Source organism: Pelodiscus sinensis, chromosome 6 (assembly GCF_049634645.1).
Source record: "Pelodiscus sinensis isolate JC-2024 chromosome 6, ASM4963464v1, whole genome shotgun sequence".
Lineage (NCBI taxonomy): Eukaryota > Metazoa > Chordata > Testudines > Trionychidae > Pelodiscus > Pelodiscus sinensis.
This window is the reverse complement of record NC_134716.1, coordinates 17,395,078-17,409,424: the sequence shown is the minus strand read 5'-3', so window position 1 is coordinate 17,409,424 and position 14,347 is coordinate 17,395,078. Positions and strand designations below refer to the sequence as shown.

At 47.0% G+C, this 14,347-nt stretch overlaps 1 protein-coding gene across 10 annotated transcripts in view; it reads right to left on the bottom strand.

Moving 5' to 3' along the window:
* The window catches only part of ELAVL2 (ELAV like RNA binding protein 2), a 200,135-nt gene that overhangs the window by 116,236 nt on the left and 69,552 nt on the right, over nucleotides 1-14,347 (bottom strand). The gene's annotated exons all lie outside the window — the stretch shown is intronic.

Below are 14,347 nucleotides of genomic sequence, written 5' to 3'. Positions count from 1 at the left end.
TCACAACACAAGACAACACTGTGCTCCACTAGAATCCAGTCTATTCTTAACCCTGGAACTTCACATTAAAGAAAACAAGTTAAAATGGTGTACAGAAGACACATGGAAGTTCAACATTGATTTACTTACAAAAACCCTATTGAAAACAGGCAGTATACATAAAGCAGCAGCAGAGAAACAGTCAGCATTTTTTAATTGGAATAATTGAACCAATATACACAAATGTTAGAGGTAATGTTTGAATAAAGAGTATTCTTGTGTCCAAGCATTCCAACTGAATTTTTGTAAAATAGGCACAATCGCAAAGCCCAGCTGGGATTTGAGATTAGCAATGCAAGGGAGCCACTCACATAGGTAATGGGCCATTTACAATGTAATAAAACAGGGCCCGATATTAAATACAGTCACAATTTCAGCATTTATACCAAAAGGAGGAGACTGCTGCTTTCTACCACAACTCAAGCTGTGCTATTCTATTCATTTTTGTTAATATCATATATACATTAACTCAACAGTTTATGGCTGTAGTTGAGTTAAGGTGGCCAGCTTTTGGAAGGCTGTTTTATGCACAATATTTGACAGAAGGTTATTCATTTAAGTGACCCATGACTGAGAAATTGTGATTTATAACTGAAAGACAAACTTAAAACAGTTTGCTTGAAAAATTAAAGCTTAGTGAGAGTTGTACCGGTAGTAAGTATTTAGTGTTCTAAATTATACCTCCATTTCTGTTACAGGTTCATTAAATCTTTGAAACCACCTTTTGAGACACTGACATTTTCTCTAGTCTCCTCAATCCAAAGAGGATACTACATGATGTACCATGCTATAAATCCATAACCCATTTGCAGACTGACCCATTTGCAGACAACGGCAAGTTAAGAGTAGTAACATACACAAGAAAACCTTAAGGTAATTCTCAGATGTTTTAAGCACGGATGCTTGTCCAGGCAAACTGGATGAAGTGGTGTTGAGAGATAAAGTGTCTTATCTTGATTTACAATAGATTGTGCTCTGCTGCACTGAAGTTCAAAAAACCCAAACCCAGTAAGCTTACACATTTGAGTCACAGAAATAGGAAACTTTAGAATATCACCACCTAAGACCACTTCTCAAATTTAAAGAGTCTGACTGACTGACAACAGGAAGTTACATACTTCAAGTGGTCAACTAGTTTGCTTAATACACTGTTTGGTATTACATATGGTTCTCATTGAATCAGAACTGGATGAAACCTCAAGAGGTCATCAGTCTAATCCTCTGCCCTCACAGAAGGACCAAGCACTATCCAGATCATCCCTGACAGGTGTCTGCCTAACCTGCTTTTATATATCTCCAGTGATTTTTCCCTCCTCCTTGTAGCACCCTTTCAGAAACCTCAAATTGCTATCTTGTCCCGTGTCTTCTAAACAAGCCCAATTCTTTCCCTCATGAGTCATATTTTCTAGACCTTTAATCACGTTTGGTACTCTTCTCTGGACCATCTCCAATTTCTCCACATCTTCCTTGAAATATGCCCAGAACCAGACACAAAATACTCCAATTGAGAACTAATCAGAGAAGAGTAAAGTGGAAGAATGACTGTCTTGCTCACAACACTCCCATTAATGCCTCCCAGAATGTTTGCTTTTTTGCAACAGTGTCACACTGTTGACATTTAGGCTCTGCTCCACTAAGACTCCTAAATCCCTTTCAGCAGTACTCTTTCCTAGACAATCACTCCCCATTCTGTATGTATGAAACTGATTGTTCCTTCCTAAGTGGAGCCACTTTGCTTTTGTCCTTATTCAACTTCATCCTGTTTACCTCAGACTCTTCTCTAGTTTGTCTAGATCATTTTGATTCTATCCTCCAAAGCACTTGCAACCCCTCCCAACTTGGTATCATCTGCAAACTAAACTGTACTGTGCCATCTTCTAAATCATTAAGATATTGAACTGGTCTCAAAACCATTAATAACTACTCTGAGAATGGTCATGTTGCTCTGTCATTGGATAATCTTTTATGCTAGCAGAGAACTGAATTGGCAAAACAAATTTCCCAAAGACAGATCTTGATCTGCCATGTTTTACAATTTCACTATCACCAAGCTTGTAACACACAGCTCCAGGTTTTGTGGAAGTACAAGTCAAGATCAGCCTTTTAAAAAAAATTAAAGTTGGTGGTTTTGTAAACACTTAAATTCTGGCTAGAGAAGTGGCTTCAGCTACATTTTATGAACTAACGATTGCCTCCTGTCTTCCATAACAAAATTTCTAATTTACTCCCATTTTGAAGCTGTAGAGACTTTAAAGTGATCGTTTCTGATTAATATTTCTTTCAAGTTTTATCCAGGCTCCATATTCCCCTTGGAAAAGTTCTCTGGTTTTCTATCATCTCTAGAATATCTTCACTCCCTCATTGCTTTAAGAGACCCACATGGTATCCGGGGGGGGGGGGGGGGGGGGGAGGAGGGAAGGGAGGGAGAGACGACGACCGACTATAAAATATTAGATGTACAAAGCAAACAAGTAAAATGGACAGTGTAATTTTCCCTTAAGTTACTCAAATCAGCCATGGTTTATTTCAGTTTATTCCACTAGTTCAATCACTACTTCATTCAAAGCAGTGAAAACAGAAAGCTGAAATGCAGGAAAGATTTTTCTCTTACCTAGGAATAAGAATTAGGTCTGACCGGTTGATATCTATTGGTTCTAAAGTCTTGAAGGACAAAATGACCAGAAGGAATCCATTCAATTCACTTTGATTTCTTTTCTATTTCATAAAGCTTCTTAAAATGCAAGTGCATTTATCAACTTTTTTCAAGTGCATCTAGTACATTTAAGGTAGTTCTGTTTAGCTAAAACTGTAAAGAGTGAGTGAATACAATTTAGTTGAATTCCCATCACTAATGTAAGAATCTATGTATATATTTGTGTTACACACATGCATGCCCGTTTGTTCAACGTGGCATACCAACATAAGAACAGCCATACGGGGTCAGACCAGAGGCCCATCTAGCCCAGTATCCTGTTTTCTGACAGTAGGCAATGCCAGGTGCCCCAGAAGGAATGATCCCTGCTCTATCACCCATTTCCAGCTTCTGGCAAACAGATTATGGGTACCATTCCTACCCATAGATTATCCTATCCTATATGACTATCTAGCTCTTTTGAATCCTGTTACAGCCCTGGTCTTCAACATCCTGTGGTCTTCAACATCCTATGGTAAGGAGTTCCATAGATTGACTGAGCTGTGTGAAAAAAATACTTCCTTGTGTTTGTATTAAACCTGCTACCTATTAATTTTGTTTGGTGACCCTTAGTTCTTATGTTATGAAAACACAAGTACATTTTTCCTGGTTTGCTTTCTCCAGTCATGATTTTATATACCTCTATCATTCCCCTCACCCCAGTCTCCTCTTTAAGATGAGAAGAGTCAGTTGTATTAATCATTCTCCATGTGGCAGACGTTCCATACCCCTAATCATTTGTTGCCCTTTTCTGAACTTTCCAATGTGAATATATCTTTGAGATGAAGCAACCACATCTGGATGCAGTATTTAAGATGAACATACCATTGATTGAGAAGAGGCAATAAGATATTCTCTACCCTTTGACACTTGATAGCGTTCATGAAACATTCTGTTAAGATGACCAGATTAAAAAAAACAAACCACTTTCGCTCAGTAAGATATGGCTCTCAGACCTGTCTGACATGGTCTGAGCAGGCGAGCTCTGCTGGGTTAAGTCACAGAGGTTCCACACCATAAAGATGTGGCAACAGCTGGTTTGAACAGTAAAAACCACTGTGGATATGCATGAGAAGATCTGGGTAGAAGTAGTGTTATCGGGACCTGTACTGAGATGTACCAATGCTGCAAGCCCCAGCCAGTGCAATTAAAAATCATGTTGGCTCAATGCCTGTTGATTTTGAGGAGGACATTGAGCAAGTGGAATGGGAAGGAAAGACTACAAGAAACCTCCTGTCCATGACAGAAGGAACACATCTTTAGTCGACCAAGGACTGATTTTGAAAGGAACAGAACAGCTGGCATTTCTCATTGTGTTGTTGTTGCAAGCAGGTCCAATGGAGGAAGTGGGTCCAGTGCTGAAAAATTAAGGTGAAGATGTCTGTACTGAGACCATTCATGGCACTGAAATGATTTGCTGAGGTGACCCACAAGTCTCTTCTGGGGGTGCAGAATGTACTAGGCTTGTGGCAGGATCAAGTCACACACACACACACACCCACCCCCCCACCCTCCCCCCCAGTTGCATTATCAATCACCAACATTCAATGTCCTGGTATAACTGGAAAGCTTGATAAGCTAGGTCAACTGCTCTTAGTCCTCCTACACAGATGTGTAGAAGCACATTGACTGTAGAATGTAGCTGGAGACAAAATGGGTGCCCTGCCTAAAGTCCAACACATCTGTAACTAGAAACATTAGTAATTGTGGCATTGCAAAGGGGACTCCTTAGCAGAGGACTGGTTCTATTCTAACCACCAGGTCAGGGAATAGACCAGCACCAGTCATGACTGCAGTGGCCCAAGTAAGTCTGGTTTGTCACACCACATATGGACATGGGGCCAAGTAGTTCGAGAGAGTTTCTCACTGTGGTAGAGGAAAAACTGGGAGATTTTGAACCGCAAGTATGGGAGAAATGCCCAGACTTATGTCAAATCCAGGACTAAACTATTCCTCTGAACTGGGAACAGTAGATTTCTCTTCATTCACAAGGAGACTTGTGAGCCTGCACAGATGCCCCAGAAATAAGTTGCCCTTCAACAAAAGTGAAAATTCATCTTTGGAGTCAAACAGAAGCAGCTCAGTGTATTTCATGAGGGTCAGACAAGTGCTATAGGGCTATAAGCAACTAGGGATGTTATCAGATAGTCAACTAGTTCGACTAATTGCTTCCCCCACCCCCACCCCCAGCTGCCTCTGACAGTCAGGGGAGCAGGAGCTGGGGGAAGCCATCTCCCAGCACCATCTCCATGGGGGAGGGGGGAGGGAGGCAGGAGTAGCAGGGACTGGGTACCAACCAGGAATCAGCTGATTTCCAGCTCACAACCAGTCCTAGACACTGCACCTATGCTTTTGAAATGTATTCAGAGCCTACTGACTCTGAATACATTTGAAAGGCTTGCACACCGGAGGGCGGGGTTGGGGGGGGAGGGGAGAAGAAGAGGGCAAAAGACAGGACCTGGCACAAGCTGGCAATCAGCTGGCCTGGTTTGCCCTGGGTGGCCCTTGCTGCACACCAGTTAACTCTGCCGCAGCTCCCACACTTGTCAGCTAGTTGACAAAAAAAAAAATCAACTAATCCATTAGTTGATTAAACACAATTTAACATCCCTAATAGTAGGCATATCTACTAGCCAGACTTGCTGATTTGCAATACTCAGTTGCAACCCCCGTCAAATAGACCTTTTGGCCATATAAGTCTAGGTGAGTTGCCTCCCTAGTTTTAGGGGAAGGCTCCTGAAACCTTGTTGTGCTCTGATTGGCCACATCTATCACAAGAGTCCAGGTGCAAGATACTCACACCCTTTGGAAGGGACAAAGAACCATCTTTTGTTGCATTTGGCTGTAATCTGCAATGGTGCTGGAGTCTGCCACAAGCCCTTAGAGACCGATATGACAGTTTAAGTAGCAAGAATGATCCTAGAAGGACCTGAGGGGGCTGAGATGTTGACCATCAAGTAGACATCTGCCAACTCCTTGCTTTGGATAGCAAAGCACTCTACACAACTGTTGCAGACCCTAAGGATCCTTGTCCATGGCTCCAACACATGGAGAAGCCCACTACTGCTTCATTGGGTGAAGGAAAGATGTAACTAAAGGAGGGGGCTGTTTCCAGTTCTCTCTACTGGGTCTCTGTAGCCCACTGGCAATGAGAATGGGGTCAGTGCCAAGGGTGTAAGATTGCATAGCTGGTGTGTGAATCCTCAATGCACCAGGAGGATGCTGTTGGCATCAGGGCCAATGCCAGTGCTGTTTGAGTGTCAGTGCTGTTTGAGTGTCAGACACTGGTGCCGTTGTCTGAGCTGGTGTCTGTCATCTGATCTTTCGGGACCTTAGTGCCTGCAACCTGCTCCAGTGTGAATGTGGTATGGATGCATGACCTATTCTGTGCCAGGGCCACAGTTTACAAGCGCTGCTCTACTGACTCTGGTAGCAGAAAATTTGCAAGCAGATGTGGAAGCATAAAGCATGGCTCCTATCCTGAGGCTGGTAGAAGGCCCAGGGGGTCCAAAAAGGCAACTAAGGAACTATGCCACTGGGGATGAGGATGAGGCCTCTTTCGATGCTGGGACTACAATCTCCTGCTTCTAGTACACCTTCACCTGTAGGGGAGTCAGACTCCAATTCAGAGTAAGATGGCCAAGGCAGAGCCATGCTTCAACACCAATCCAATCAAAGTAGAAGATGGGCTGTGGCCCCTTTTCTGAAGTGAAGAGGGAGACCTCTGTGATACCATCACTGACTTACCTTTGGACTGCACCAGCGGTCTCAATGGTGCCAGTGGGGCTTGGGTGGAGTCCTCTCTAGGCAGCAAAAATGGCAGAGTGAGGCACATCAAGTACTGTGCCACATGAGATTTGTCTGGCATTGATGGCATAGGTAGGTGCGCCGATGGCACTGACAAATAGTGCCAGCACAGATTTGATGCATCTCCCTATAGGCCTCAGTGTCCCAGCCCAACTGAGGTGCTGACACCAGCTGGTCTCAAGACTGGAGACTGATCCCAGTTTGAGCCACAGGGAGGATGACGAGATTGGGAGCAGTGCCAAGAGACTGTATGCGCCCACCCCCAAGAGGTGCTGTGTCAATGCTGGTTCCTGCCGACGGCCTTCCTCATCACAGTCTTGCTACCAGTGTCAGAGGACTCAGGACAAGGTCCTAGGTGCAATCTCCACACATCCCAGTCTGAAAGGAAAATGTAATGCAGCCTTCATAAGTAGAATATGGAGTCACTACTCCCTCTTACATTCCTCAATCTGAATGCTCTGTAGAGTTTGCAACCGTCTTTATGGTGACCCTCACCCAAGCAGTTCAAACAGTAGGAATGAGTCACTTTTCAGCAAATGCTTCGTGCACAAATGACAAGCCTTGAAGGCCAAGTAAGGCATGCCACAGCAACGGCTTTGAGAGGGAGAACTACCTACAACAGAGTGAAGTGCATATCTGCTTGCAAAAGTAAAAGATGAGCAAGGGAAAGCTCTAGCTACTGTCACTGGTGGTAAACTGAGGAGAGGGCAAGTAATCAGGAGCCTCTATTGGGTGCCATTGCAGCACCATTCCAGGTGGCACCCAGGCAGACCCTACAGCTAGCTGCTAGGGCAGAACTGGGCAAAATTGAGCCCTGAGGCCAGATTCGGCCTGCCAAGCCATGGGATATGGCCCACAGACCACCCTGTCAGGACCCTCATGCACACAGCTGCCAGGGTTTAAAGTGCAGTCCCTGTAGCTCCGCTCTGCAGGAAGGGGGAAGCTCCGTGCAATCTCCCTGCTCCTAGTACAATCTTCAGCTCCTAGAGGCCAGAAACAGCCAGCCAATAGCAACTAAACTCTGCCACTCTCTCAGCTCCTATTGGTTGGCTGTTTCCATCCAACAGGAGCTAAGATTGGCCTGGGGGACGTGAGCTGAGATGTGGAGGAAGCAGCTTGCAGTTTTAATTCATCTGGGGCTGCAGCAGGCAGGGAGCCCAGCCTGCCCTGGGGGTGCTGCAGATGTAGGTAAGCGACTCCCAGCCAGAGCCTGCTCCCTTCCCCCCAGTCACCATCCAAACCCTCTGCACTGTCCTGCCCCTGGTCACAACTTCCTCCCAGTCCCCACACATACACACCCACCCACACCCCATCCCTGCCTCAGGCCAGAATCCTTTCTTGTACCCAAACACCCTCCCAGACCATGCATCCAATTCCCTGCCCCAAGTCACCACCCACCCCTCTGCAGTCTGCACCCCCTTCTCCCAGGTCACAGCTCCCTCCCAGACTTTGCACCCCTTCCTAGTGCCCCTCCTCAAAGCCAGAATTCTCCTGCAACCATGTCCCCTTCCTGATCCTACACACCTATCCCTGGCCCAGGTCACAGCCTCCTCTTTTGCCCAAACTTCCTCTCAGACCGCTCCTGCATTCTAGTTCCTTACTCCATGCACCCTTCTGTGCCCAACCTTCATCCTAGACCCACAGGGAACTGCAGCCCTTGACCACTTTCCAAGATCTTGGAGCAGCCCCCCCCCCCCCCCCGAAAGTTGCCCACCTCTGGGGGAGGGAAAGAAAAAAACCTTTCAACTACTATGCACATACCTGATCAGAATGCACATGGACAAGCACTCTAAGAAGAAACCACCCTTACCATGCCTGCTTCAGCTGAATTCAAAAAGTGTGATTTAAGGAGGAAGTGAACAGACCTTAGAAAACTGATTTTTATATTTCTAGGTTTTCTGCAGGGACATGAGTCACTGCAGTATTTACACAGCAGGCAAACTCTTTGGTTCTTACTCATCTAACAAACCAGACAGCATTTCTAAAAATGTGCTCTGTGGAGCCCTGAGGCTCCATGTGATGGGTCCAAGGACTCCATGAGGAAATATTAATACAATACAGCAGTAACAAAACAGGGTCATACAAATTTTCTGGTAGTTTTCTTGAAAAAAAAATTGTGTATATATTACACACACACACACACACACACACACACACACACACACAAAAGGGAGAGAGAATTCCAAACTGGTCTATTTGGTACTGATTGCATTTTTTTAAATCATGATATTCCAAAGTCTCTGCCAAGTTTTCAGGACCCTGTAGATACTCTGCAGCTAGAAAAAAAAAAGTGAGGAAACATTGGTCTAGACCAGCATTTCTCAACCTTTTTTGCTCATGGCCCCCTTCTGAGCCTTGTTTACCTCTGTGGCCCCACTCATAACTGCTGTTAGTTGGAAAGAAAGGTACATGATTTACCTAATGTTCTGGTTTTTCCATGTGGCCCCCTAGAGGTAGGGCATGGCCTCTGGGGAGCCATAGGGCCCACAGTTGAGAAGAGTTACTCACCTTGTGCAGTAACAGTAGTTAGAGATGTGTCCCCATGGGTGCTCCACTCTGGGTGCTGCTGCGTCTTTGTGCCGGCAACCGGAGACTTTTCTAGCAGTTTGTCATGCCACACAAGCGCCATGGTGCCCTCTAGTGTCGTTGGAATTAAGCGCATGCACGGCATGGTGCAGCTCTCTGTTCCTTCTCTACCTGCTCGAGTATAAGGCTCCAAGCAGGGGAAGGAGGGAGGGTAGTGGAGCACCCATGGGGACACATCTTGAAGAACCACCGTTACTGCACAAGGTGAGTAACTCTTTCTCCTCCTTCAAGTGGTCCCCATGGGTGCTCCACTCTGGGTGACTACAAAGCAGTGGTCGGCTCACGGAGGTAGGTTTGGAGCCATGTAGTAGTAACTGTGGACAAGACAGCCTGTCCCACTGCCACGGAGGATGCAATGGAAGAGGAAAGAGGATAATGTTGTGCAAAAAAGTGGTCAGATGACCAGGTATCAACGTTGCAATTGTCTTGCAGGGGAAAGTTACGAAGGAAGGCGGTTGTGGCAGCTACCACCCTGGTGGAATGAGCTGTGACAGTTCCAGGTAAGTGCTTGTCATACAGGGTATAACAAGTTCGAATGCAGGAAGTAATCCATTTTGAAATTCTGAGATGAGACTGCTTGTCCCCTAGATCTCTCAGCATAAGAGATGAAGAGTCTAGGTGAGGCTCGACACAGTTTTGTGTGATCAACGTAGAAGGCCAGGGCTCGGAGGACATCAAGAGTGTGCCATGCAGCCTGGACTGGGTCAACGTAAGGCTTTGGAAAGAAGGCAGGTAAATGTATGGGCACATTCACGTGGAAGGGGGAGGGTACTTTAGGGAGGAACTTAGGATGGGGTCAGAGTATCAGTCGGTCCTTTGTAAATAGTGTATGGAGGGTCAGCCGTCAAGGCCACAAGCTCACTCATCCTCCTGCTGGGAAGTAATAGCAACGAGGAAGGATACGTTCATAGACAAATGAGACAAAGAGCAAGTGGTTATAGATTCAAATGGTGGTTGTGTCAGGCTCTTTAGAACGTGGTTTAAGTCCCAGATGGGGACTGGTGGATGGACAGGAGGAAAGGTATTTTGCAGTCCCTTAAAGAAGTGTTTGGTCAATGGGTTAGCGAGAAAAGAAGCATCGTCCATGGGATAGTGAAAGGCAACTATGGCAGCGGCGTGGACCTTGATACTGCTAAGTGCTAGGCCCGGCTGTTTTAGGGATAGTAAGTAGTCCAGTAGAGTAGGTAAAGGAGTGAGCTCTGGAGGGGCTCACATGTGTTTGAGAAAACCAGTGAGAGACTCGAGTCCATTTATACAGGTAAGTTCTTCTAGTGGAATATCTTCTACTGTTAATCAGAACGCCGAGGCTGCCTGCTCAGAACAGGTGAAGCCATGAAGGAGTCAGGCATAGAGATGGAGCTTGGTAACATCTGGATGGAGAGTCCGACCATGGTTCTGCGACAGAAGGTCATGGTGAAGAGGAAAGGGGTACGCGTCCATCACCGCCATCCTGAGAAGGTAAGGAAACCAAGTTTGTCTGGGCCATGCAGATGCTACTAGAATGACCCACACCTGGGTCCGTCCTGATTTTGTTGAGGACTGTAGGAGCAGGAAGGGGGGGGGGGGAAAAAACACGTACAGGAGAGGGGCATCCCATGTGATGGAAAAGGCATCTCCGAGGGAACGTTTCCCTAGGGCTCCTCTGGAGCAGTAAAGGTGGCATTTTGTTTTTTGTGGCAAAGAGGTCCACATCTGGTTGGCCCCAATGAAGGAAGAGCAGAGTGAGGACACATCTGTCGAGTTCTCATTCATGCTGGTCCAGAAACTTACAGCTTAGTGTGTCCACTGTGACATTCAGTATTCCGGGAAGGTAAGTGGCCGAAGAGGTGGCCCCATGTAACAGGCACCAGTTCCAGAGCTTGATAGCTTCCGAACACCCCCTTGACAGTTGATGTAATACATGCAGGTGGTATTGTCCGTCATGATGGTAATGAACTTGTGAACTATGTACTTTGGGAAACGTTGGCATGCATATCTGACCGCCCGTAACTCAAGGAGGTTGATATGGAAAGTCTGTTCCATAAATGACCATTTGCCCTGGGCCGTGATGTGACCTAAGTGGGCCCCCCATCCCATGAGTGAAGCATCTGTTATAACTGTGAGTGGAAGGTGGACATTGGAAAGGAATGCCTTTTTTTTTTTTTTTTTTTTTTAAAAACACATGTTTTGAGGAATTGTCCACTAGAGTAGGGAGTTGGTGATATGTGGTGGAATGGCGACGGGCTTGGAAAGTTGGCCTCTGGAAGGCTTGTAAACTGTCGAGCGCCAGAACTGGAGAGGTCTCATATGAAGTCTGGCCAAGTTGACGATGTAGGTCGTGGAAGCCATGTGCCCGAGGATGTTGAGGCAGTCGTGGACCGTGACAGTCGGCACCGATTGTACTGCCCTGATAAGGTCGCATATGGTTGTGAACCTGTGCTCGGGAAGCGTAGCCCTCGTTGTGACTGTCGATGAGGGTGCTTATGAATTCTAGTCTCTGCGTTGGGAGTAGGGTGGATTTTGCGTAATTTATGTGAAACCCGAGGCTGAGTAGAAGGGCTATTGTGGTATCTGTCATGGCCTTGGTCTCGAACAACGAACAACGTGCCTTTTATGAGGCAATCTTCCAGATACGGGAATATTATGATGCCTTGGCGTCAAAGTGAGGCCATAATGACTGCCAGGGTTTTGGAAAACACCCTGGGGGCCGTGGAGAGGAAAAATGGGAGCACCCTGTATTGACAGTGCTGGGTGCCTACCGTCAACTGTAAGAAACATCTGTGAGCAGGATGAACAGTAATGTGGAAGTAGGCATCCTGGAGGTTGAGAGCTGAAAACCAATCGCCTTGATCAAGCGCGGGAATGTTCATTTATAGGGTCACCATCTTGAAACAGTGGTATGCGATCTATTTGTTGAGGCGCCTGAGGTCTAAGATGGGTCGCCACCCTCCCGTCTTCTTCTGGGTTAGGAAGCAGGTTGAGTAGAAGCCTCGGCCCTGGAATTGTGGTGGTATGTGTTCTACTGCGCCCAGTTGAAGATGTGAAATTTCTTGTAGGAGGATGGTTGAGAGAGGGGTTCCTGAAGAGGGACTGGGTAGGAGGAAGGGATAGTGTAACCAAATTGAATCAGATCCAAGACCCTTTTGTCTGAAGTGATGAGGGACCATTGGTGGAAAAGAGGCCCAGAGGGGGTGGTGGAACTGAAAGATATTGCTGGTCAGTGGCAGAGGATTGGCTTCCTGGCTCTCCACCTGACCTTCAAACCTGCTTGATGGTGGATGGGATGTGATGTGCTGTTGTTGCCACTGGTCTACAGCACTGAGTTTTGTTTCTGGTGGAAATTATTTGGGTTGTTGTATAAACGACTCTTGGGCATTGGTAAGGCTGGCACCTAGTTCTCTTGAACGGAGGAGTGTACATTCTGAGGGTTCTGAGTCATATGGGAGTCCTTCATAGAATGCAACACCTCATCTGTTTTAGCTGCAAAAAGGTTGGTCCGGTCAAAAGGCAAGTCCTCAACCTTCTGCTGTAGATCCCTAGGTACCTCAGATGTCTGTAACCAGGAAATCTTGTGAAGTAAATCGCCATGGCCGCAATACAAGCTGCGGTGTCTGCCACATCAATGGCAGACTGTAAGGCTGTGTGGGAGATGGTGTGGCCTTCCTGCATAATATTGAGCAAGGGTGACCTTTTGTGCTCTGGAAGGTGCTGGAGGAGGTCTTGGAGCTTGGAATAATTAGCATGGTCTTAGTCCACGAGCATGACAGTATACTCCTCAGGGCTGCAAACTAATGTGGCTGAAGAGTAAACTTTTCGTCCCATAATGTCCACTTCCTTGTGGTCCTTGTCCTGTGGGGTCGTTCTAAGGTTAGGCTGTTTGTGTGTCACACCGAGTCTACCACTAGGGAATTAGGAGGTGGGTGGGTAAAAAGGAAGTCCATATTCTTTGGAGCGATAAAATATTTACGATCTGCCTTATTTGTTGGAGCAATGGAGGCTGGAGTTTGCCAGATATTGTCGGCCGGGTCCATAATAGCCTCATCCATAGGTATAGCAACTCTGGAGGCGGTTGGTGGCTGTTGTGTACAAAGACTATATTGCTTGACCTGCACCTCCTGGAGGTCTCTTTCCTGAGCTATTGCGACTCTTTTAAAGAAGTCTTGAAATTTGTGTGTGTCATCTCCCAAAGATGGGCGTCGGTAGTGATCGCTTCATCTGGGGAGGAGGAGGAGGAATTGTGTAGAGGAGATCTGGTCTCCCCTTCAGAGAAAGAGTCGTGTACCTCCGAGGGGGCTGGAGAATTCAGTTCAGTGGCAGATGCAGTAGCAGGAGGCAAGGGAGAAGGTGGCCTGGAAGTAGTGGAAGAGGGCCGGTGGTGACTCCTCTTCGGACGTGGCTCTCAGGGTTGCCATTGAGTGGTATATGGCAGAGGTGGGTAGCCATACTGTTGTGCATACCATGGATGCAGAGGGGGAGGGTATGCATATTGTACTGGAGCCAGCTGCCAAGATGGAAGTCTGTGTGCTAGACTAGAGTGTTGCGATGAAAACCTGCTCCTCAATTCAGTGCAGATGTCACTAACCAAGCGAGAAGCAACCAAGGAGCGGTGAGACCTCACAGAGCAGATAGAGGAACCCGGGGATGGCAGTGCCGAGGAGGTGAGGCTCCGCACTGGGGATCGGTACCACTCGCACCTGAGACAGTGCGGGGCGATGCAGCTAGGGTGGTGGCAGCGTGGACGGCGGAGGTGTTGACAGTGCTGAGGCTTGTTTCGGCACCGGAGCAGTCGGAGGTGGTTTGTCAGCACGGGCCTTCTTCGGCACTGGACTCTGTACCATTTTGGCATGGCTCAGTGCCGTGTGCTCTTTCAATAGAGAAGTCAGTGCCGAAGACGGCTTAGGTGTGGTAGCGGTCGGTGCTGCTGACTTCTGGTTTGGCTCTGAATGAGCTCTTCTGTGCAGTGCCAACATCTTAAGCTGCGCCACACTGGAGGTTCCTGGCGTATCCTTGGTGCTGACCCATACCACTGACAGTGTCGAGGATAGGGATGGAATCAGAGAGACCCCGGTTTCGGAGGTTGTGGAGCCAGAGTGGGTTGGCAGTTGGCTTTTCTCCATACCCTTAGTTGAGGTGGTCTAGATGTCGTAGGACAGTCCTCTGAAGAACGTAGAGACTTCTCGTATAAGAGAGCCTTTAGTCTATTGGCTTGGTCTCGGCACACCTTTGCTGTTAATTTGGAGCAGT